Genomic DNA, 21,516 nt, shown 5'->3' on the forward strand with positions numbered 1-21,516 from the left:
AGTAAACCCATGATAATGCTAAGAAATAAGATAATTCTCTGCTATGAAGTCTTGTATAGCATCGCTTAGTAACTGTAATGATCTGCTCTGCTGTCTGCACAGGCAGGCAGCTTTTTGACCATTTTTCAGGTCTGCATGCTGCAGGTCCCTGGAAAGGAGACCTGTTTTCACTCTGCAAGTTTCAGACTTGCTGTTCTGGTGAGGGATTTGGATTTACTTATCTGGTTATTGATAGTTCTGCCTCTTTTGAAGGCTTGCAGTATAAATGCCATTTCCTCCCAGAATTCCCTGCTGGTCATAAAGGTTTGGTTCTGCTGGACTTACCTTGAGTTTCAGCCCTCTGCTATTGTTTGCTAATATTGTCTTAGAGTAATTATCCTTGGGAGTGCACTAGCATTCCTTCTAGCGCAGTCAGATTGTTTATTATCTGTATTGCCTAGTTCTGTCTTGTCTGTTTGGATTGCATTCGCCCTAGTGGTAGAGGCGGTGGATCCTTCTGTACTCTGTCTTGGAGTGTAAGCCAGAGCAGCGGTTGCTACTGGTTACTCCTTCTGTCTGTCTGTTTGGATTGCATTCGCCCTAGCGGTAGAGGCGGTGGATCCTTCTGTACTCTGTCTTGGAGTGTAAGCCAGAGCTGCTGTTGCTACTGGTTACTCCTTCTGTCTGTCTTGTCTGGTCCGTGCGATGGTACTGTCGCCAGCGGTGGCTGACAGTTAATCGTTCTGTCCTGTTCCTAGATCACATTCGCCCTAGCGTTAGAGGCGGTGGATCTCTCTTGTCTGAACCTTGGAGTTTAACCTTAGCTGCGGTTGCTACTGGTTACTCCTTCTGTCTGTCTTGTCTGGAATGAAACGCTTGCTGTAGTCTGGGTGAGGCAACCGATTAGCAAGCATTTGCGTTCTCTGTTTATTTTCACTTTCCGTGTTTCATTTGTTAGTCAGGGTTGGTACATTTAGTCACTGTCGCGCTTAACGTGCGGTGACCGTGACTTGAACGTGCTTTGTCGCTATTGCGCTTAATGTGTGGTGACCGCGTTAAGCTACTCCTGTCAGTTCCTTCGTGTTGGATTGCAGTTTGCTAATTGGTTCTGTCTTTATTCATTCTATGTTTTGTCTTTACTCTGTCTTGTGTCTCTGCTAGCAATCGCCATTCTTATGATTGCTTTCTCACTTTGGTCTTCGCTGTTGTTTGTCAACCATCGCTGGGTGGTGACTAGATTGGTGGACATACATACTTTCTGCCTCTGTGCTCTCTCTCTCGAGTGGCTATCTTGCCCTGTATTGCTTCACTTCGTACAATCTCCATCTGGCATCTGTGGTTGTACAGAGGCCGAGTTCCTCTGTACTCCACAGCTCCATCTGCCGGTTGGAATTCCTCTCTACAGGTGCATTTGCACCAAAGCTGGGTTCCCTTTTCCAAACGCTTGTGGAGGGTTTTCGCAGTGTCAGTGCACATGTTGTGCGCTGACCACGGAGATAATTCCACATTCGTTACAGTAATGTGAGAGAACGCGGAAAAGCCGCCGCGTGTACTGGCGGCAAGGCGGCTGATTCCGCGTCCAGCGCGGCGGTTTGTCCGCAGCAGCGTGCGTCCGGTGTGGCTGGGTCTGTTAGTTCACACAGATTGCGGAATACGCGCGCGCGCGCTGAGAAGCAGAACCTTTATGACAAACAAGGAGGGATCAGCTGACCAGGTCGGTCAGCTGACCTCAAGGCAAGTGGCTATTGGTTGATCGCTGATGGGTGGCGTCGGAGAGCGCTGCCCTATATATATAGTCACTGCTGGCCAGTTTCAGATTGTCTGCCGTTGCGAACACTTACGTGGAAGCACTCAGACCTTAGTCAGATCCCACAGTGTGTTTGAACCAGGAGGACTTGGGAATTCACACTGAGCCAGATTACTTCTGTTTATCATTGTGTTATACTTCAGACTAGTTCCAGGGTGTAGAGACCACGGACCTCACACCCAAGATTAGGGACTTGTGTTATTATTGTGTTATACTTCAGACTAGTTACAGGGTGTAGAGACCACGGACCTCACACCCAAGATTAGGGTCTTGTGTTATCATTCTGTTATACTTCAGACTAGTTCCATGGTGTCGAGACCACGGACCTCACACCCAAGATTAGGGACTTGTGTTATCATTCTGTTATACTTCAGACTAGTTCCAGGGTGTCGAGACTACGGACCTCACACCCAAGACTAGGGATACTGTGTACCATCATATTATACTCCAGACTAGTTCCAGGGTGTAGAGACCACGGACCTCACACCCAAGACTAGGCATTGTTGATATCTGTTATGACCTATTGCTTTCCTGACTACCCCTCCGCTCGCTGATTCGGTACCACGCATATCTGATTATACGTTGCCAACCCTGCCTGCCTTGGATACCGAATCAGCCTTCTGTCTGTAACGATTGTGGAATTCTCTCCGTGATCAGCGCACAAGATGTGCGCTGACACTGCGGAAATCCTCCACAAGCGTGTAATTTGAGGGAACCCAGCAAAAGGTGCAATGCACCTGTAGAGGGAAATTCCTGTCGGCAGGTGGAGCTGTGGAGTGCAGAGGAACAGCTCTGCCCTGCCACACACGCCAGACAGGAATTGCACGAAGGGAAGAAATGCAGGGCAAGATAGCCCTGAAAGAGAGACATCAAAGCGACAGAGGGTATGTGTGTCCACCAAACTAGTCGCCACCCTGCGACGATGAACACACAACCATGAAGACAAAGTGAGAAGGCAATCGCCAGAGATGGCTATTGCTAACAGCGACACAAGACCGAATAAGCACAGATGAGGAATGTATGTATGTCCACCAATCTAGCCGCCACCCTGCGATGGCGGACACACAACAAGGGAAACCAAGTGAGAACGCAATCGCAAGAGAAGCGATTGCGAAAGAGAATGAGCACAGGGACAGATTGTATGTGTGTGCACCAAACTAGTCGCCAACCCGCGACGGTGCATTCACAACAGCAGATATGAAGTAGGAACGCAATCGCGAGAGATGCGATTGCCCAAGGTGACACAAGGCTACAGCAAGGCAGAGCACTAGAGTAGCAAAGGCACAGCAAATCATACAATAAGGAGATAAGGAAAATAACAAACGCTAGCTAAACGTGAACACCGCACTCATTCGCAACAGTGCACGCATTTATGCGCGGTCTCCGCGTGTTAAGCGCAACAGAGACAAGCACGCCCAACTAACCACCGACAGACAAACATGAAACAGAGGACGCGAGCGCTTGCTTAACGGTTACCTCACCGAGCCTCCAGCAAGCGTTCGTAGCAGACAAGACAGATACACGAAAACAGGAATAAGTGAGAGAGACGGATCCACAGCACTAGCGCAAGGCAAGTGCGATCCAGGTGAGACAGATTAGAGTAGATAGCTGGTGCAACCGCTGCTCCAGCTATACTCCAAGAACAAAGATCAGAATGACTTCCTGTCGACCACCGCTGGGACAGAACAATCGCAACAGACAAACAAAACAGATATGCAATCCTAACTGCACTAGGGAAACTTCCTAGTGCAGTTCCAGGAATTACTCTAAGCTAATCTTCAAACAATGAGCAAGGCTGAAACTCCGGGAGTGTTCCACAGGACTAACCCTTATGACCAGCAAAGGACTCTGGGAAACATAGCTCTTTATACTGCCAGTCATCAAAGGAGGCAGGTAGGGGATTTGCATAACGAGTGTATGCAAATTCCTCAGCAGCAGAACAGACCAGAAACTTGTAATGGAAAGACAGGTCTCTCTTGCAGAGACCTGCAGCCCACAGACTAGAGGAATGGTCAAACAGCTGTCTGCCAGTGCATCCAGCTGAGCAGATCATTACAGTACCCCCTCCTCTAGGGTCGGATTCCAGACGAGCCTCTAAACTGATATTTGCAAAAGACTCTAACTGAAGACTCATGAAGGTCGAGGCAGCCCGACAAGGCCGAATTCCAGAGTCAGCCCACCCGAAACCGCCCTCATCGGAAGGAGAAGCCACCGAAACATGCCCATCAGCACCACAAGTCTCAGCGTAACACCCAGTACTGTGAATTCCAGAGAAGAAGCCATCGACACCCACCGAGCCATGCTCACCACCTTCCAAGGACCGTCCAAAAATACCAAACCTGCCACAATACCCATTCGAAGTGTCCCTTTCCACAAAGCACCCACTGTTGATCTCATCCAAGGTACCAGGAAATATTTCTCCCAGGATCTCCCAGAACACTTTGAAGCTCCGCAAAGATCCCAGGCGGGCAGAACGATCACCAGGCTCACATGGAGAACTATCAAGAACCCCTATGGAACCAATGACAATTCCGGATTCAGAATTACCAGGAAAGCATCAAGAACAGGGCCTTCAGGGACCACCTCTGGGCATGCAGGCAGGCAGGCAACATCAGAACAGGTTTCCACCGAGGAAGCATCTGAGCAGGCTGGCAACCGAGACACACTTGGGCTTTCTGGGTCACAGAACACATCGGGGTACACTAGCCCAAGGGGAACCTCAGGACACGTCGAGGAACTGCCAACCTCAGAGTCTGTCACGACAAGACCAAAACCAGAACCGGGCAGAGAATCATCACGAGCAGTGGTCACAAGCACTGGACTTTCAAAAGAAGGCTTGGACTCAAACCTAGAAATCTCTGTGACAATAATATCATCATTGACTACATATGAGTGAAGCTCCACCAGAGCTGCAAAGGTAGTCAGCACAACAGCAATGCCTACTGAAGTGGGCAACACTTCAGAAGGACTTAGGGGGCAGGAGACATCTCCTACAAGTTCTGCACCCTTTGAGAGGAACTCGGAGGTCTCCAGGACTTCAGACAAGACCTCAGAAACATCATTTTCCAAGTTTTCTGAGAAGGATTCTGAACTATCCATGTTACAGGGCAAAACTGGAACTTTATTTTGTAGACAGGGTAGATGTCCCAGGGAAGGTTCCACCATAAACTGAGACTGAATTTCATCATCATGAGCGGAATGTACAGGAATATTTACTGGAACACACACTGACTCCCTAACTTTAATCTCACTGCACCCAGAATTCTGCGTAGCAGTCAAACTAGCTTGCAACTCCAGAACTGCAGAAAAACAGGTGAGTATAGTAGCAATACCTAGACGAGCCTCTAGGGACACTGCAGGAGACTCTAAACAAGGCCATATTAACTCATCCAGAGTACAGGGTGCAGAATCAGCATTTTCCTCAGAACAAGAAAGGGACTCACAAATGTCAGTGTGAGTGGAGATCATGTTTTCATTCATGGTACAGGGCAGATTCAGAGAAAGCTTCTCTGGGCAAAGCAAAGAGGCTCAGCATCAGATTCGCAAAACCGAAGCGCTGTCTCACTCTTAGATTCGGCTAACAATGTCAAATCCGAGGAGTCAGAACGCAAAACTTGCGAATCAAGAATCGCTTTAGGTTGTGAAACTGACGCTTCCATAGCGCAAACCTCCGCGATCTGCGGGGCAGACTGTAAGGCGTTCAGGACAGAAACACTGGAGCAACTGTCACCAGGCAACGGGTCCTTACAGGTGTGAACAGGGTGAGACAAAGACGCATTTGCAGTAGAAATAGCAACAACATCAGGAAAAACTTTATTAGACATATTAATTTTACTTTTGATGCTGCATACTTTAGGAATTTTCCCCATAGCAGGATCACAGATGGAAGATCTTAAAGATCTGTCTCTAAATGACAAGGGGTCCCACAAATCCTTGAGAAAACTGGCACATTCATGCTGATCACAATCTGCAGGAACATCAGAGAAACAGGCATCAGATCGCAGAGAGTCAAACTGCACGCAGTCAGGAGAGAATCCTCCAGGATTCGCACAGGAATCAACCACAGTGGCACACCCACTCATTTCAGATCGCACAATGTCAAGACTCACATGCTTTACCCCAGAAAGGCAGGAACAATCATCCGACAACGATGTCTCTTTATTGCAATCAATTGATTGGTGTGTGTGCAACTCATCCAAAATCGTCTGCCATACATAAATCACCAGATCCACATCACCCTCGTCACATTCATCGGAATCAATCAAAAGGTACATAGAATCGAGACAATCATTAAAGACATCTTCGCTTTCTGCGATGTAAAAATCGCAAAAGGCTTTCCAATCAAAATCAAAATACTCCATCAAGGCCCCAATGTCCCATGAGGCAAATGGAGGTTCAAACAGGCCAGTATCCAGATAATCTCCATATGGGTGGAGTTCAGGAACAAGAACAGATTTTTTAACTGCTTTAATATAGTGTGCGATCCTAGCTATAATAGGATCCACATAAGCTTTGGATTGGGACAAAAAACCCAGAGACTGAGCAACATCATGGTAAACATCATTATCATACTGAATGGTTTTGCACATTTCAGACTTGACAGAAATAACCTCTTTATTTGTGGTTGCTAGGGGCAACAAATCTTTTGGCTGACAAGCCAAATCAGCAGATTGGCCTGCAAGCACCAACTCATTGACATATGGTAATGACACAGAAATGTTGCATAATCTAATCTGATCAGCATCATGCTCTGCAGGAAAAAACTCATAGAAATAACCTGGCAGGGGAATTCTAAGCTTACGAGAAAATACATGACTCAGAGATCTGTGAGGGTTATGTCTCAGATTCTCGTGTCTGGCACACTCATCAGCCCACATAAACAGATCCCCTTGGAAAAGATTGTAAGCAATCTGACCACTCCAAGTGGAAATATTGGTGGCCTGAAATTCAGGATTTGCCAAGAATCTGGAACATTCTGATATAAACTCATCTCTGGTTTCAGAGTCCAGTATCTTAAACCTATTAAAGATACAGGACCCATATTTGACCAAATCGTACAAATCGGAAATTCCCTCTACACTGGGAATTTCGGTTTGGGCTGGTCATACTGTAATGATTGTGGAATTCTCTCCGTGATCAGCGCACAAGACGTGCGCTGACACTGCGGAAATCCTCCACAAGCATGTAATTTGAGGGAACCCAGCAAAAGGTGCTATGCACCTGTATAGGGAAATTCCTGTCGGCAGGTGGAGCTGTGGAGTGCAGATGAACAGCTCCTCTGCCTTGCCACACACGCCAGACAGGAATTGCACGAAGGGAAGAAACGCAGGGCAAGATAGCCCTGAAAGAGAGAGATCAAAGCGACAGAGGGTATGTGTGTCCACACATACCGTCCTGCGACGATGAACACACAACCATGAAGACAAAGTGAGAAGGCAATCGCCAGAGATGGCGATTGCTAACAGTGACACAAGACCGAATAAGCACAGATGAGGAATGTATGTATGTCCACCAATCTAGCCGCCACCCAGCGACGGCGGACACACAACAAGGGAAACCAAGTGAGTACGCAATTGCAAGAGAAGCGATTGCGAAAGAGAATGAGCACAGGGACAGATTGTATGTGTGTGCACCAAACTAGTCGCCAACCCGCGACGGTGCATTCACAACAGCAGATATGAAGTAGGAACGCAATCGCGAGAGATGCGATTGCCCGAGGTGACACAAGGCTACAGCAAGGCAGAGCATGAGAGTAGCAAAGGCACAGCAAATCATACAATAAGGAGATAAGGAAAATAACAAACGCTAGCTAAACGCGAACACCACACTCATTCGCAACAGTGCACGCGTTTATGAGTGGTCTCCGCGTGTTAAGCACAACAGAGACAAGCACGCCTAACTAACCACCGACAGACAAACATGAAACAGACGCGAGTGCTTGCTTAACGGTTACCTCACCGAGCCTCCAGCAAGCGTTCGTAGCAGACAAGACAGATACACGAAAACAGGAATAAGTGAGAGAGACGGATCCACAGCACTAGTGCAAGGCGAGTGCGATCCAGGTGAGACAGATTAGAGGAGATAGCTGGTAGCAACCGCTGCTCCAGCTATACTCCAAGAACAAAGATCAGAATGACTTCCTGTCGACCACCGCTGGGACAGAACAACCGCAACAGACAAACAAAACAGATATGCAATCCTAACTGCACTAGGGAAACTGCCAAGTGCAGTTCCAGGAATTACTCTAAGCTAATCTTCAAACAATGAGCAAGGCTGACACTCCGGGAGTGTTCCACAGGACTAACCCTTATGACCAGCAAAGGACTCTGGGAAACATAGCTCTTTATACTGCCAGTCATCAAAGGAGGCAGGTAGGGGATTTGCATAACGAGTGTATGCAAATTCCTCAGCAGCAGAACAGACCAGAAACTTGTAATGGAAAGACAGGTCTCTCTTGCAGAGACCTGCAGCCCACAGACTAGAGGAATGGTCAAACAGCTGTCTGCCAGTGCATCCAGCTGAGCGGATCATTACACTGTCTTTGTACTTTGTCTGTCCGTGTGTTGCCGACCTGGCTTGCCCAACCTCGAGAGCTATCTCTCCCCTTTAGGAGATAGTCTCCAGATCAGCTAGTGACATCCACCTTCAGGTGTCACTCACTCACTGGCCCTTCTTACCTTCAGCCTGAGACTCCACCCCTTGGAAGATCTCCGGCTGCTGGAAGGTTCTCGTGCTTCTCAAAAGAGCAGTGTTGCCCACACTGCCAAGGACCACCTGCTTAGCACTATATCTGTATTATTGGTGATTCTGCAGATCATCAATAATCAGGTATATATCTGTATTCTTGGTGATACTGCAGATCACCAATAATCAGATTCTCTCTGTGTGCTGACACCGATCGTTACAGGCCCATACAATTGTATAGGCAGTTAGTTGACTTGCAGAATTATTCTGCAATGCAAATGAGCACTGTGAACTAGCCCTCATGGTAATTTTCCTGGTTTAGCATTAAGAACACTTCCTATATCTATGCAGTAGTATCCCTTTATAGTAAACTCCAAGGGATTGGGCAAAATAGCCTATATCAGAAGTTTACTATATCAGAAATGGTCATACTCAAGCACATGATGTATACTATAGCACATTATCTTAATTCAGTCAATAATTGGGAGTTGTTTTTCTTTTCAGTGCTTCAGCAAGCGAGCACAGGCAGTCTAATCTAGATCAAAATGCACAGTGCTCAATATGTGGGGATTTGCACGCAATAATCACGCAACAGCTTGCACAGGAGGCACCAGTTAATACAGATACAGTACTGATAGTGTTTCTCTACTGTTCACATTTTTGTGCAGCCTAGATGATACTGTAGCGTTGCAGTCATGCACAAACAAGTAACAGACAACAGGCAATTACCTCAGTAATCAGGTATGTATCTGTATTCTTGGTGATGCTGCAGATAACCAATAATCAGATTCTCTCTGTGTGCTGACACCGATCATTACAGAACGGCAGACCAAAACCAAATGGGCGCACTGTATAGTCATGTTGAAGTCCTGACCGCCGCAGTAAACAATCTTTCCGGGGTAGTTTTGAACCAACAGAACCAGATCAGCCAGCTATTTGGGCTATTCAGGAACTTCAATCAGCTATAAACTCAGTGCGATCTCCTCCAGTCATGGACATTCGTATGCCCGTACCTGAAAGGTTTTCTGTCCATAGATCTGACTTTCAGAATTTTAGAAATAGAGTGTTATCATACTTTGAGTTGAGGCCTAATTCGCCTGGAACCGTGGCACAGAGAATTATGTTTATTAAGACTCTGTTGTTAGGGGATTCCCAGACCTGGGCATATAGTCTCCCGACAGGGCATGAGGCCCTAGCCTCTGTTGAGGAATTTTTTAAAGCAATGGCTATAATTTATGATGATCCGGACATGGCCTCTACCGCTGAGCGGAAGCTCAAGACGTTGCGGCAGGGCAAGGGTCCGGTTGAAAATTACGCTGCTGAGTCCAGGAAATGGGCAGTATCTGCGAGATGGGGGTCATTTGCACTTTTGGATTGTTTTTTGGCAGGGTTGTCGGATGCAATTAATGATGTGATGATTGGACATCCTGAGCTCAAATCTGTAGACAATGCAATTTCTTTGGCCGTGCAGATAGATCGCCGTTTGCGCTACCAGAAACAGATTCGTGGTAGGAATGTTGTAAGGTCTATCTCAGACAACTCTTCTCGATCTTCGTCACCCTCTGACGAGCTGATGCAAATCGGATATTCAGGGCTGAGTCAGGTGAAGAAGAGTCACAGAAGGCCAAGAAAACGCGATCTATATGGTGCTAAGGGGCCAGGAGAATGCTGCCGTCTGGGGTTGGTCAACACCATACCTCTTAACACTGATCGTCTGCTCCTTCCCTGCTCTATTACATGGGAGGGTCAGACTAGTTCCGCAGAAGCCGTTGTGGACTCCGGTTCTGCAGCAAACCTCATTGATTACGATTTCGTAAAAAAATTGGGGATACCCCTGGTCCCATTAGACCGGCAGATTCTGGTCACTGCAGTGGATGACTCTCCGTTGCAGAGTGGTCAGACTCTCTTCCAAACCCCCTTGTTGTCATGTTGTTTAGGGGGCGTTACATGAAGAGAGATTACAGTTCCTGGTGATGCCCATGGCAACCTCCACCATTGTTCTTGGTATGCCCTGGTTGCAACTCCATTCCCCACAGATTGACTGGGCTTCAGGACAGTTACTGAAATGGTCAGCCCATTGTCATCAGCATTGTTTGGGGAGAGTTGGGGTTGGTGCTATCAAGATACAGGTCAGAAAAGTGGCAGTGCAGGTCAAAGCAGAAGCTTTAATTAAATGTTCCGAGCCTAAGACCGGCCTACCTCGAAAGGTGGTCAGGGCACCTGCGGAGATGGTGGAGGACTGGATGCCTAATCTGGGCCCTTGCCAGCGAAACATTCTAGAGGGTAAAACATCTCGTCAGACCTCACCGGGTACATTACAACATTTACTAGTGTCAAGGAAACCCCGGGCTCAGAAAAATCAGACTAGTAAGAGAAAGTCTGTAGAGTGGGAGTTTTCCCCTGGGGACATGGTGTACGTATCCTCTTGGCATGGGGCCCTGAAGCGAGTATCACCCAAACTGGGTCCTACATTCATAGGACCATTCCCAGTGACCAGGAAAGTTAATTTTGTCACCTATGCTGTCGCTCTCCCAGCCAGTATAAGAGGTGTAAGATCAGTCGCATGTGTCTCTGTTGAAGCCAGCAGTGCACGTGGATTCCCCTCCCTCCCTCCCTGTGATGGGAAAAAAAACATCGGAATGTGAGACCGAAAAGATTCTAGACCCACATTCTGGGAACCTGGGGACAGGTGTCTTCACTCTGCAGGTTTCAGAGTTGCTCTGCTGGTGAGGAATTTGCATCCACTTGTCATGCAAATTGCTTAGCTGCTTCCTTTGATGGCTTGCAGTATAAATGCCATTTCCTCCCAGAATTCCCTGCTGGTCATGATGGTTTGTTCCTGCTAACTTACCTGGAGTCTCAGCCTCTGCTTATTGTTTGCTATATTGCTATCTGTCTTGTCTTGTCTGTGCGATTGCACTGACGCCAGCAGTTGGCGATAGTGAATCGTTCTGTCTTGAACTTAGATCGCATTTGCCCTAGCGTTAGAGGCGGTGGATCTTTCTGATCTGTATCTTGGAGTATACCCTCGGCTGCGGTTGCTGCTGGTTGCTCCTACTGTCTGTCTTATTGTGTGGATCGCACTCGCTCTTGCGGAAGAGCAGTGGATCCTTTTCAGTCCTGTTCCTGTGTGCGGATCGCACTTGCTCTTGCGGAAAAGCAGTGGATTCTATCTGTCTTGTTCCTGTTGTCTGTTTGTCCAGAATAAACGCTTGCTGTTGCCTGAGGTAAGGCAGCCGATTAGCAAGCGTTTCTGTTATTTGTTTGTCTGTGTTTCTGTATTCATTTGTTAGTTAGGGTTGGCGCGTTTTGTCTCTGTTGCGCTTCTCGTGTGGAGACCGCGCTATTAGCGTGCTTTGTCGCTGTTGCGCTTTTCGTGCGGCGACCGCGCTTAGCGAGTGCGTTTGTTATTTTCCTTGGCGTTTTGATCATTATTGTTTGCTGTGTCTTTCTTACTACACTTAAGCTCTGTCTTTACTCAGTCTTGTGTCACTGTTAGCAATCGCCAATCTTGCGATTGCTTTCCCACTTGGTTTTCGCTGTTGTGTGTTCGCCGTCGCCGGGTGGCGACTAGATTGGTGGACATACATACATTCTGTCTCTGTGCTCACTCTCTTTCGCTAGGGACCTTCTTGCCCTGTATTGCTTCCCTTCGTACAATTCCTATCTGGCATCTGTGGCAGTACAGAGGCTGTATTCCTCTGCACTCCACAGCTCCATCTGCCGGTGGGAATTCCCCTCTACAGGTGCACTGCACCACTAGAGATGGGCCGAACGGTTCCAGGCGAACTTTGGGGGTTCGCGTTCGCCTGCATCAGGCGAACTTTTGCGGAAGTTTGATTCGCCCCATAATGCTGTATTGAGCAAAATTTTTAGCCTCCATTTCACTGTCACTACGCAACCTAATGGTTCTATTGCATTGAGCATAAATGTTAAATTTTAGGCTAGCTTCACTGACTTCTGTAGTGGTACAGTGCTTAGGGTGATGTGCCCACCACACAGTGAGATCTGGGTTCGATTCCCAGCTATGGTATGATCTGGTGTTTGACATTTTTGTAAGATCTGACAAGATTAGCTGCATGCTTGTTTCTGGTGTGATTCACACTACTGCAGCCAAATAGATCAGCAGGGCTGCCAGGCAACTGGTATAGCTTAAAAGGAAATCAATATGGCAGACTCCATATACCTCTCACTACAGTTCTCCTTTAAGCAACCTAATGGTTCTATTGCATTGAGCATAAATGTTAAATTTTAGGCTAGCTTCACTTACTTCTGTAGTGGTACAGTGCTTAGGGTGACGTGCCCACCACACAATGAGATCTGGGTTCTATTCCCAGCTATGGTATGATCTGGTGTTTGACATTTTTGTAAGATCTGACAAGATTAGCTGCATGCTTGTTTCTGGTGTGATTCACACTACTGCAGCCAAATAGATCAGCAGGGCTGCCAGGCAACTGGTATAGCTTAAAAGGAAATCAATATGGCAGCCTCCATATACCTCTCACTACAGTTCTCCTTTAAGCAACCTAATGGTTCTATTGCATTGAGCATAAATGTTAAATTTTAGGCTAGCTTCATTTACTTCTGTAGTGGTACAGTGCTTAGGGTGATGTGCCCACCACACAGTGAGATTTGGGTTCAATTCCCAGCTATGGTATGATGTATACTCATGTATGTATCCCCAGCTATGGTATGATGTATACTCATGTATGTATTCCCAGCTATGGTATGATGTATACTGGTTTTTAAAATAGTATAATTCCCTGGCAGAAGAGACCCTCCTCCCTCCGGTAGAAGGGTGGTGGAGGGAGGAGGCCAATTAAAATCTCCCTAGCAGAGTGTGTAGCAGCTGTCCCATAACTAATTAGTGTAGGCAGGCAAATGGTATAAAGGACCTTGCTTAGAGGAGGGTGGGTGGGTCCTCCAGCAGTGATGTGTATTTCACTCAATTAGGTGGGGCTCCAGGTATTAGAGCTTTTGAAACATGTTTTCTATCATTTTTCCAGTTGATAGAATTTTTTTAATCTTTCAAAGTTCGCCTCCCCATTGAAGTCTATTGCGGTTCGCGAACTTTTTCGCGAACCGAACCTTTTGCAGAAGTTCGCGAACAGGGTTCGCGAACCTAAAATCGGAGGTTCGGCCCAACTCTATGCACCACAGCTGGGTTCTGTTATTCAGACGTTTGTGGAGGATTTCCGCAGTGTCAGCGCACATGTTGTGCGCTGACCACAGAGATAATTCCACAATCGTTACAAAAGCCCTTAGAAGCCCCCATGAAGAAACAGACTAGTCCATAACTGCATATGAAGTCCATAACTTCATAACTAGTCCATAACTAGTCCATAATTAACTCCATAACTAGTCCATAAGACGCTTCTGACCTTAAGATGCACCTAGGTTTAGACGACAATAAGCAGGGAAAAAAAACATATACTAAACCCGCTGCATCCATGGTGCAGGGGCATCTTGTGGAGGTTTTCTTTATGTAGGACTACTCACCTGACGCTATACTATCCAGACACAACAAAATTGATATTTTATCAATGTGAGTTATCTCAAACTAAGGTGTTGTCATTACTACTATTAATACAGTCAGCAGAGCCTCCTGTGCTTCCAGCAACATGCCTGCCTCATGCAGAGGACACGCGTATAAGTCAGCACAAGTCACACACAGAACACATATCACTCACAGTGCAGCAGGTCAGAATTGTTCACCGGGTTGTTGGCGATTATAAAAAATATGCCCTTCGCTCTCAGACATGCTGTCCCGGTGAATAATATCAACAATGCTGTCACCCTGCCTTGACTTGAAAACCTTGCTATCACAGACCAAGGCTGAATTTCTCTACTCACACCATGACGTCACTGACAAACAGGTAAGATGGTGCTGTCCTGTAAGAGCGTTGCTGCCCTTAAGAGATATCTGCTGCTGTTGCTGCTGGCTTAGTAGAACTGCAAGTTCTGGTTGCTGGTGAGATGGGCACAGCTTGACCCTGGGTGGGTAAGGCTATGCCATCTCACCGGCAGCCGGAACTAGCAGTTCTGGGTGTCAGATAAGCAAATCCCAGCTCTGAACCCAGCCTGGGAAACCTGCGGCTGCAGCATGGGGGCAGCTGGGTGTACTGAGGCTGCATGCTTCAGTAAGATGGGGTGCTGCCACCAGACCTGCCGATCAAGGCAGGCCCACTGCTCCCTTTGATTACTGGTGCCGATGGTCTTGCAGGCGGGACCGCGGCTCCGCCATTGTGGCCAATCACTGCACTTGTTACATAGCAGTGTGTGAGGATCCGCGTGGCTGCCTGCGCAGGCAGGCAGCCTTTTGACCACTGTTCAGGTCTGCATTCTGCAGGTCTCTGGAGGAGAGACCTTTTGTCAGTATTGCAGCTTGCTGCTGAGGAATTTGCATATGTTTGTCATGCAGATTGCCTAGCCACATCCTTTGTGGGCTTGCTCTATAAAGAGCTATGTTTCCCACAGTAAGTTGCTGGTCATAAGAGTTAGTCCTGTGTAACACTCGCCTGGAGTGTCAGCCTTGCTCTTTGTTTGAAGATTAGCCTAGAGTAATTCCTGGGACTGCACTAGGCAGGTTTCCCTAGTGCAGTTAGGATTGCATATCTGTTTTGTTTGTCTGTTGCGATTGTCCTGTCCCAGCGATGGTCGATAGGAAATCGTTCTGTGTGTCTGGGTGCTAACCGGAACAGCAGTTGTTACTGGTAGCCCCTTCTGATCTGTCTTCCTGGATCGCACTAGCATCTTGCGCTAGTGCTGTGGATCCTTCTGGTCTGCTACTCTGTACCTGGATCGCACTAGCATCTTGCGCTAGCGCTGTGGATCCTTCTGTTCTGACTTCCTGGATCACACTAGCCACTTTCGCTAGTGCTGTGGATCCTATCTCTCGCTTGTTCATGTTTTCGTGTGTCTGTCTTGTCTTCTACGAACGCTTGCTGGAGGCTCGGTGAGGTAAACGTTAAGCAAGCGTTCGCGTCCTCTGTTTCGTGTTTGTCTGTCGGTGGTTAGTTAGGCGTTCTTGTCTCTGTTGTGCTTATCACGCAGGGACCGCGCATAAACGCGTGCACTGTTGCGAATGAGTGCGGTGTTCGCGTTTAGCTAGCGTTTGTTGTTTTCCGTATCTCCTCATTGTATGATTTGCTGTGCCTTTGCTACTCTTGTGCTCTGCCTTGCTGTAGCCTTGTGTCACCTCTGGCAATCGCCTCTCTCGCGATTGCGTTCCTGCTTCCTATCTGCTGTTGTGTATGCACCGTCGCGGGTTGGCGACTAGTTTGGTGCACACACATACAATCTGTCGCTTTGCTCTCGCTCCTTCAGGGCTATCTTGCCCTGCGTTCCATCCCTTTGTGCAATTCCTGTCTGGCGTGTGTGGCAGGGCAGAGGAGCTGTTCCTCTGCACTCCACAGCTCCACCTGTCGACAGGAATTTCCCTCTACAGGTGCATTGCACCTTTTGCTGGGTTCCCGCAAATTATACGCTTGTGGAGGATTTCCGCAGTGTCAGCGCACGTCTTGTGCGCTGATCACGGAGAGAATTCCACAATCGTTACAGTATGACCAGCCCAACCAAAATCCCCAGTGTAGAGGGAATTTCTGATTTGTACGATTTTGTTGAATATGGGTCCTGTATCTTTAAGAGGTTTAAGATACTGGACTCTGAAACCAGAGATGACTTTATATCAGAATGTTCCAGATTCTTGGCAAATCCTGAATTTCAAGCCACCAGCATTTCCACATGGAGTGCTTAGATTGCTTACAATCTTTTCCAAGAGGATCTGTTTGTGTGGGCGGATGAGTGTGCCAAACACGTGAATCTGAGACATAACCCTCGCAGATTTCTGAGTCATGTATTTTTTCGTAAGCTTAGAATTCCCCTGCCAGGTTATTTCTATGAGTTTTTTCCTGCAGAGCATGATGCTGATCAGATTAGCTTATGCAACATTTCTGTGTCATTACCATATGTTAATGAGTTGGTGCTTGCAGGCCAATCTGCTGATTTGGCTTGTCAGCCAAAAGTTTTGTTGCCCACAGCAACCACAACTAAAGAGGTTATTTCTGTCAAGTCTGAAATGTGCAAAACCATCGAGTATGATAATGATGTTTACCATGATGTTGATCTGTCTCCGGGTTTTTTGCCTCAATCCAAAGCTTGTGTGGATCCCACTATAGGTAGGATCGCCCACTATATTAAAGCAGTTAAAAAATCTGTTCTTGTTCCTGAACTCCACCCATATGGAGATTATGTGGATACTGGCCTGTTTGAACCTCCATTTGCCTCATGGGACATTGGGGCCTTGATGGAGGAATTTGATTTTGATTGGAAAGCCTTTTGCGATTTTTACATCGCAAAAAGCGAAGATGTCTTAAATGATTGTCTCGATTCTATGTACCTTTTGATTGATTCCGATGAATGTGACGAGGGTGATGTGGATCTGATGATTTATGTATGGCAGACGATTTTGGATGAGTTGCACACACACCAACCAATTGATTCCAATAAAGAGACATCGTGGTCGGATGATTGTTCCTGCCTTTCTGGGGTAAAGCATGTGAATCGTGACACTGTGCGATCTGAAGTGAGGGGGTGTGCCGCTGTGGTTGATTCCTGTGCGAATCCTGGAGGATTCTCTCCTGACTGCGTGCAGTTTGAATCTGTGCGATCTGATGCCTGTTTCTCTGATGTTCCTGCAGATTGTGATCAGCATGAATGTGCCAGTTTTCTCAAGGATGTGTGGGACCCCTTGTCATTTAGAGACAGATCTTTAAGATCTTCCATCTGTGATCCTGCCATGGGGAAAATTCCTAAATTTTGCAGCATCAAAAGTAAAATGAATATGTCTAATAAAGTTTTTCCTGATGTTGTCGCTATTTCTACTGCAGATGTGTCTTTGTCTCACCCTGTTCACACCTGTAAGGGCCCGTTGCCTGGTGACAGTTGCTCCAGTGTTTCTGTCCTGAACGCCTTACAGTCTGCCCTGCAGATCGCGGAGGTTTGCGCTATGGAAGCGTCAGTTTCACAACCTAAAGCGATTTTTGATTCGCAAGTTTTGCGTTCTGACTCCTCGGATTTGACATTGTTAGCCGAATCTAAGAGTGAGACAGCGCTTTGGTTTTGCGAATCTGACTCTGAAGCATCTTTGCTGGGTCCAGAGAAAGTTTCTCTGAGCCTGCCCTGTACCATGAATAACAATATGATGTCCAATCACGCTGACATTTGTGAATTCCTTTCTTGTTCTGAGGAAAATGCTGATTCTGCACCCTGTACTCTGGATGAGTTAAGATGGCCTTGTTTAGAGTCTCCTGCAGTGTCCCTAGAGGCTCGTCTGGGTATTGCCACTATACTCACCTGTTTTTCTGCAGTTTTGGAGTTGCAAGCTAGTTTGACTGCTACGCAGAATTCTGGGTGCAGCGAGATTAAAATTAGAGAGTCAGTGTGTGTTCCAGTAAATATTCCTGTACGTTCCGCTCATGATGATGAAATTCAGTCTCAGTTTATGGTGGAACCTTCCCTGGGACATCTGTCCTGTCCACAAAATAAAGTTCCAGTTTTGCCCTGTAACATGGATAGTTCAGAATCCTTCTTAGAAAACTTGAAAAATGATGTTCCTGAGGTCTTGCCTGATGTCCTGGAGACCTCCGAGTTCCTCCCAAAGGGTGCAGAACTTGTAGGAGATGTCTCCTGCCCCCCAAGTCCTTCTGAGGTGTTCCCACTTCAGTAGGCATTGCTGCCTTGCTGGCTACTTTTTCAGCTCTGGTGGAGCTTCAGTTATGCGTAGTCAATGATGAGTTTTTGTCAGATACCATTACAGTCACTGAGACTTCTAAGCCTGAGTCCGAGTTTTTTTTTTTAAAGTCCTGTGCTTGAGACCACTGCTCATGATGATCCTCTGCCTGGTACTGGTTTTGGTCCTGTTGTGCCGGACTCTGAGGTTGGCAGTTCCCCGACATGTTCTGAGGTTTCTCCTGTGCTGGTGTACCCCAATGTGCTCTGTGACCCAGAAAGCCCAAGTGTGCCTCGGTTACCAGCATGCTCAGATGCTTCCTCGGTGGAGACATGCTCTGATATGGCCTGCCTGCTTGCATGCCCAGAAGTGGTCCCTGAAAGTCTTGATCTTGATGGGTGTCCTCGTAATTCTGAATCCAGAATAGTCATTGGTTCCATAGGAGGGCTTGATAGTTCTCCATGTGAGCCTGGTGATTGTTCTGCCCTCTTGGGATCTCTGTGGAGCTTCAAAAGGTTCTGGGAGATTCCGGGAGAAATTTTGCTTGGTACCCTGGATAAGATCAACAGTGGCTTTTGTGTTGTAAGGCAGGGGTCCCCAACCTTTTTGAGCCCGGGGCCCCCTATACCGACCAAACTTTTCTCTGGGGCCCGGGGGAGGGGGGCGGGGATTTGGGGGTCGTGGTTAGTGGCGGCGGCAGTCCCCCTCCTGCCTTTTTTCCCCCGATTGTGAGTGTAGTATATACACTCGGCCCCTCAGAAAAACTGCCCAGGGACCACCAAAGGGGCCGCGGCCCCCAGGTTGGGGACCCCTGTTGTAAGGGACACTTCGAACAGGTATTGTGGCAGGTTTGGTATTTTCGGACGCTCCTTGGAAGGTGATGGGTATTGTCTGGAGAGGGTCGATGGCTTCTTCTCGGGCATTCACAGTCCTGATGGGTGTTATACTGAGACTGGTAGTACTGATGGGCATGTTTCGGTGGCGTTTGCTTCCGATGAGGTCGGTTTCGGCTGGACTGACTCTGGAATTGGGCCTTGTCGGGCTGTCCTGACCTTCATGAGTCTTCAGTTAGAGTCTTTTGCAAATATCAGGTTAGAGGGTCGCCTGGAATCCGACCCTAGGGGGGGGGGGGTACTGTGAGGATCAGCGTGGCTGCCTGCGCAGGCAGGCAGCCTTTTGACCACTGTTCAGGTCTGCATTCTGCAGGTCTCTGGAGGAGAGACCTTTTGTCAGTATTGCAGCTTGCTGCTGAGGAATTTGCATATGTTTGTCATGCAGATTGCCTAGCCACATCCTTTGTGGGCTTGCTCTATAAAGAGCTATGTTTCCCACAGTAAGTTGCTGGTCATAAGAGTTAGTCCTGTGTAACACTCGCCTGGAGTGTCAGCCTTGCTCTTTGTTTGAAGATTAGCCTAGAGTAATCCCTGGGACTGCACTAGGCAGGTTTCCCTAGTGCAGTTAGGATTGCATATCTGTTTTGTTTGTCTGTTGCGATTGTCCTGTCCCAGCGGTGGTTGACAGGAAATCGTTCAGTGTGTCTGGGTGCTAACCGGAACAGCAGTTGTTACTGGTAGCTCCTTCTGATCTGTCTTTCTGGATCGCACTAGCATCTTGCGCTAGTGCTGTGGATTCTTCTGGTATGCTACTCTGTACCTGGATCGCACTAGCATCTTACGCTAGCGCTGTGGATCCTTCTGTTCTGTCTTCCTGGATCGCACTAGCCACTTTTGCTAGTGCTGTGGATCCTATCTCTCGCTTGTTCATGTTTTCGTGTGTCTGTCTTGTCTGCTACGAACGCTTGCTGGAGGCTCGGTGAGGTAACCGTTAAGCAAGCGCTCGCGTCCTCTGTTTCGTGTTTGTCTGTCGGTGGTTAGTTAGGCATGCTTGTCTCTGTTGTGCTTATCACGCGGGGACCGCGCATAAACACGTGCACTGTTGCGAATGAGTGCGGTGTTCGCGTTTAGCTAGCGTTGGTTTTTTTCCGTATCTCCTCATTGTATGATTTGCTGTGCTTTTGCTACTCTTGTGCTCAGCCTTGCTGTAGCCTTGTGTCACCTCTGGCAATCGCCTCTCTCGCGATTGCGTTCCTGCTTCCTATCTGCTGTTGTGTATGCACTGTCGCGGGTTGGCGACTAGTTTGGTGCACACACATACAATCTGTCGCTTTGCTCTCGCTCCTTCAGGGCTATCTTGCCCTGCGTTCCGTCCCTTCATGCAATTCCTGTCTGGCGTGTGTGGCAGGGCAGAGGAGCTGTTCCTCTGCACTCCACAGCTCCCCCTGTCGACGGGAATTTCCCTCTACAGGTGCATTGCACCTTTTGCTGGGTTCCCGCAAATTATACGCTTGTGGAGGATTTCCGGAGTGTCAGCGCACGTCTTGTGCGCTGATCACGGAGAGAATTCCACAATCGTTACACAGTGAATACTGATAGGACACCGCTACTGAACGTGTGATGGAGCCAATCACAGTACAGTGATTGGCCCCAATGATGGAGCCGTGGTCCCGCCCATGAGATTATTGGCACCGGTAATCAAAGGGAGCAGCGGTCGGCCATGGTTGGTGGGTCTGGTGGCAGTGCCCTTGCCTGATTGAAGCTTACAGCCTCAGTATTCCTGGTTGATTAGTGGTGTGCCACTGCTTCCCCTCTAACTAGCCAAGAGTGTGCATTTCCCATTTCCTGGGTCTGGTGGCAGCTGACTTCTGTTATTCGCTATGTGGGATAGTTGGTGCTGGTCCTAATTGTATTAATCACACCATAAGACGCATTGAACCCCCCCCCCCCACACACACACACACAACACACACACACACACAGACACACACACTTTTGGTTAGAAAAAAATATGGTCAGGAAAATATGGTAATCACCCTCTGATCTGTCACCAAACAATGGATGTTTGACCATATGTAAATATTTAATGCTGCATACAGTGTTTAAACTAAAGTATATTAAAGCAAACCTTTATAGTCCAGAGGCTTCCAATGTGTTCCTTCGCCTTACTGCCAATGGCTGGGACCCTCTTTTTGTTTGTACTTGCACATGTGCAGTATGGACATACTTGAACACGAAGGACAGAGAAGCTGCCAATATGAATTGGGATCCTGCGCAGCAATGGTGTGGTTGAGGAGCAGATGGGAAACCTCTGGACTAATATCTAACTTTGTTTTCTGCGATAGTAAAGGTTTCCTTTAAACTGATCATGAACATGTCTGTAAACAAAAATACAAACATATATAGATAAGGTGTCCAGGAGGATGGATAAATTAATACTAGTGTTCTCAATAGAGATCAGTTAGAACAAAAAACAATTATAC

General features: G+C 47.6%; 1 protein-coding gene across 4 annotated transcripts in view; it reads right to left on the reverse strand.

The window, feature by feature from the left end:
• Positions 1-21,516, reverse strand: part of ADCY1 (adenylate cyclase 1) — a 643,071-nt gene that overhangs the window by 420,966 nt on the left and 200,589 nt on the right. The window lies entirely within an intron of this gene.

The sequence above is a fragment of the Hyperolius riggenbachi genome, chromosome 5 (genome assembly GCF_040937935.1).
Source record: "Hyperolius riggenbachi isolate aHypRig1 chromosome 5, aHypRig1.pri, whole genome shotgun sequence".
Classification (NCBI taxonomy): Eukaryota; Metazoa; Chordata; class Amphibia; order Anura; family Hyperoliidae; genus Hyperolius; species Hyperolius riggenbachi.